The 4,471-nt window shown below is 28.7% G+C and overlaps 1 non-coding gene across 1 annotated transcript; it reads right to left on the bottom strand.

Moving 5' to 3' along the window:
• Positions 1 to 1,479: 1,479 nt before the first annotated feature.
• Positions 1,480 to 1,551, bottom strand: Trnae-uuc. Its single transcript has one exon. It is a non-coding gene; the product is annotated as a tRNA-Glu (tRNA).
• Between the last annotated feature and the right edge of the window lie 2,920 nt (positions 1,552 to 4,471).

The following is a 4,471-nucleotide window of genomic DNA, read 5'->3' as shown; positions in this document are numbered from 1 at the left end:
CCTGGTCAAACTAACACATGATACCAAAAATTATAAAAAATATCTGATAATAAAAAATCTTTATTTTTATTATGGCTGGGTGACAAAACTTACTCAAAAATTTCTGATAGCTCATTTGACAAACAAAAGAAATGAATACTGCGGGCTGGAGCGGAAGGGTGAAGCCCGAATAGTTTATAAAAAATAACGTATGTAAAAAACGTCTAGGGTGACTTTGTCCATTGATATCGCTGTTTTTATTATGAATTTGCTTGGGTGAGCGATGCTCATATTGGTCGGTTCATGAAGTCAACATTAGGAGAAAAAAAATTAGTAAATTATAATAATAAATAGAAAAGAATGAAAGTTGTTTTACTAGTACTAGTAGGTTTCATGTTAATAATAAATTTGTATGGCTAATGAGAGAAAGTAGGAGAAACTGGGTATGGTTGTGCCAGGGTAGTAATTAGTGCAGCTAAACTATGCTGATTATGTGATCAGGTCCAAAGGGAGAAAGATGAATTATGTTTGTTCGAACAAGTTTCCATTATTGCATTGAGTCAGCGCCTTACATTAACATGATCTGTAGATCGCATTGCTTTTAAAGAGTAAAAAGTAAGTTTTCATGTTCGAATTCTTTCAATAATCTGTAAGATAAATATAACTAGTTAATTATCTGCAATTAGTTTTTGCGTAAGTCATTTTTTTTCTCCTCTTCATTAATAATCATCAGAACATAAATAAATTCTATACAAAACTATTATAATATACATTATTTACATATAATTATAGATAGTATATACCTCAGTGTGAAGATAAAAAGATAAATGTATTTAATCTAGGTAATCATTTTTTTAAGTCTTCTTAATTCTGGTGCGTCATAACTATGATGATTTGTTTTCAAATGTTTGCGTCGGGTACGATTGTGTCTAATTTTGTGGATTCGGTTGTGACATGTATTTTTTGTTCTTTTTCATTGAATATTAAACAGATAAAGAAAATCGAACTTTACTAACAATAAGATAAAATATGAAAGAGAAAAGGGACGGAAAATTAAAAACATGAAAAGAAAAAAATCCACTAAGGTTTTTGTTAACTTCCGTTAAAATTATGTTTTATTATTTTGTTTTAATGATTATGTTGTATTGTATTACACATTTCTTACAAAGAAAGTCGTAATATACCTTTTTGTTGTTTACAGATTTTTATAGTTATTTAATATATTTTTATGTCAGTCATAATGTCCTGTGGATGTGACCGTTAGGCATTACTTTATTACTTATGGGGGAAATATCTAGAATGTTATCTTCCCTATTTTGATTATGCTTTCTTCCTAATCGGTTTCATTCATGTTTCAAGAGTTAATTGTCACATTTAAAATAAAAAATAATTTTATATAAAAATATAATAATAAAAAGTATATATAGTAAGACATTTTTTAATATATATAATTCTGAATCATTTTTTTGAAAATGATGGTATGAGGACGTTAAAAAATATTTCCCATACCGGGAATCGAACCCGAGCCTCCTGGGTGAAAGCCAGGTATCCTAGCCACTAGACCATATGGGAGATGGTACAAGAACGCAGAGACCTGGAACTCACACTCACGCTCGTTCTCGACGTACAAAGTGTTTAATCAGTTGTATTTATTGCATTTAATCAATTATTAATTATATATTTGCTGCCTCAAATTAACCGTAGTTACATAAAATATACCGAAACACATCGACGTTCGCAGCAGACTAGTAAATAATCTTTAAAAATTGTGTTTTTAAAACCTTTTGATGAATGTTTTCGGCTCTATAGCCGCCAGCAAACTGTCGTGCCTTATATTTTATTATTTTTAATCTCTATCTAAAATTGCTTTTCAAGAAGAGGTATTTTCAAGTATTAAGATGCAGAATTACCAAAAATCATGAACGTACTGGAAACTAAACTTGATCTATTTCTCATCACGTATAATCTTTCTTTTCACAGAATCTACCAACGTGCTATTAAATTATACTTTTCTAAACTTCAATTTTGCAATTATTATAAAAAAATATATCCTTAATATTTAAGCTCGTTAATATTTTGATATTATATTTTATTAGCAATTTATAATAAATATTTTTCATATTTTAACTTAGATAAACAATATCTTTAAATATTATATCTGACTAAAACAATTACCAGAAGGGTCTTTTAAAATGATTTTTAGGTAAATGAAGAAAATTTAGATTTTATTGGTAAAATAATAAAATGAGATTGATATGTCAAGAATTTGCAAAATGACTAACAAAAATAGCTGTAAGTTATCCAAAAACGATTAGGTTAAAGGATATGCAGAACATTTAGTTTGCTTTTATTGAGTTAGAATTTTTAGAGTATTTATATATTAATAGCTTATGACCATTTCAACGTAGAATACTCGAGGCATTCTAAAGCATTACCGAATTAAATTTTTGATGATGATGTCTAAATTTGATATGTGCACCTTTTCGATAATAGTTTATATTAAAATTAAATTGTGGGTTGCTTTGGTCTCTGTTATGATTTTGAAATGTATTTGGGTAGCTGGACCAGGATAATAAATAGATACATTGTTCTCGATTCAGTTGAATACTTTTATTGTATACTGTTTAATGTTGTAAAAATATATTTAATAACTTTTGGTTATCGACTGGCAAAGATTACATTACACTGAATAACTACTTAATGATTGAACACTAAGTCTGACTGTTGATCTAACTGTTAACTACTTTTTACATTCTAAAATATTGTTTGCAAAACGTGATTCCAAAATCTAACAGCAAAGCTGAAGTTCGAATAACCGCTAAATAGCACTTGGTACTTTTAACAAAAATAATAAATAGCAATTGATATTTATGAATAATATTTACAAAATATATAAAAATACAAATTAGATTGTGAGATTGTATGACAATTCTACTTAATTTGAAGTCCAATGAACCATTATGAAGCAATACATTTACGCACTGTTAATTATACTTTACGTACAATTCACGTTAATATATCTTGGATATATCATTTACCTATAACTAATTTTAACCACATGCAATAAAACTGACCATATTTTTATGAGCAGTAAAGTTGAAGTTAGTCATCAGATTTATTTATTTCTAATCACGACAAAATTGTATTCATTATTCTCCTACTGCTTACCTCCATGGCCTTATTGATGAGCTGTGGGTAGTGCCATGTGTTTTTTCGGTTGACAACGTGTCTGAAAGTTTACTTTGGCTTTTACCGCGGGGTAATATTTGGTAATGTATATATTAGCAGTAATGGTTTTAACTAAATTGCATATCGGCCGATCCCGCCGGTCCGGGCTCAACCATATTCTTCTACAAATGGATTTTTCTAAAATACGACGCACGAATAAATAATGCGGGGTGTATTAATGCTATTAATATGCTTGTGGGACGCAATTCTTTTTTAATAAACGGTTAGGTCGAAGGCTGTCTCCTGAATTTCATGCTGGTGGTCTAAATATGAAACATATGCAAATGTAGTATACTGTCGTAGTAGCATAATTTTTAAATATATTTTATGATAAACAGTTTTGCGAACAATAACTAGTAAATTGTGAGAAATAACTTCAGCTAAATGGGTGTAAGCATTTCATTTGATTTATTATTGTTGTTGAAAAGTTATTTTTATCATTGGTATCATCACATGGAATAAAATGTTTGTGTTTTACTACAAATTCCGCGATAAACTGAAATTTAGATATGTATTTTTATTTCATTCAATAATTTTTATCATGATGTAGAGCGGGTACATGGGTCCAATTTGATTTGAGTAATTATTGAGTAAATATTTTGAATAATTGTGAAAACCAAACCAATTAAATCAAAACAAATAACGCATATCAAAAAACAACTACCTGAGTATATTCAGCAAAACCCAGCTGGTACAAATGTGATTTTATATCTTTTTTCAAAAATTTATCACCTGGTCCTTTTTACCCCACTAGCGGGGTAAAAAGAGACGGTCAGGGGGCAACCAGGTTTTATCTCTTATTTCAAAGGAAATTTACGAAATAATAGCAACATTATTCAGCCAATGCAAGATATAATATTTATGGGTACATTTTTTAACAGAGTTAACACTGTATGTATATAACCTTGATCTGGAATTTTGTAAGAAATATTCATAAGCAGAGTTGGAATAACTATTTAATTTATCTATTGTGAAATTGCTTTTTTAACTTAATTTTAATTTTTTATTTACTATTTTTTATTGTTTACATCTTTGCCAGTATAAAGGTTCAGTTGTTTTTTTATACCCCACCCACTTGTAAGCTTTTAAAGAGATTATATAAAAAAGCTGTTGGAACTGACTTAAAATTAACGAGACATCTTATAATGTAAACAACGTATACTTAAAAATTATATTAAGGTCTCGTTAATTAAACAACAGTGCTCACAACCAAAACAACTAACAACGAATGAAATTACTTTTGTTATGGATTTTCAAACATTGC

Source organism: Ctenocephalides felis, unplaced genomic scaffold, assembly GCF_003426905.1.
Source record: "Ctenocephalides felis isolate EL2017-DRISC unplaced genomic scaffold, ASM342690v1 CF-g0.4_SCAFFOLD_03571, whole genome shotgun sequence".
NCBI classification, from domain to species: domain Eukaryota; kingdom Metazoa; phylum Arthropoda; class Insecta; order Siphonaptera; family Pulicidae; genus Ctenocephalides; species Ctenocephalides felis.
Note: the sequence above shows the minus strand (reverse complement) of the source record. Positions and strands in the feature narration are given on the sequence as shown.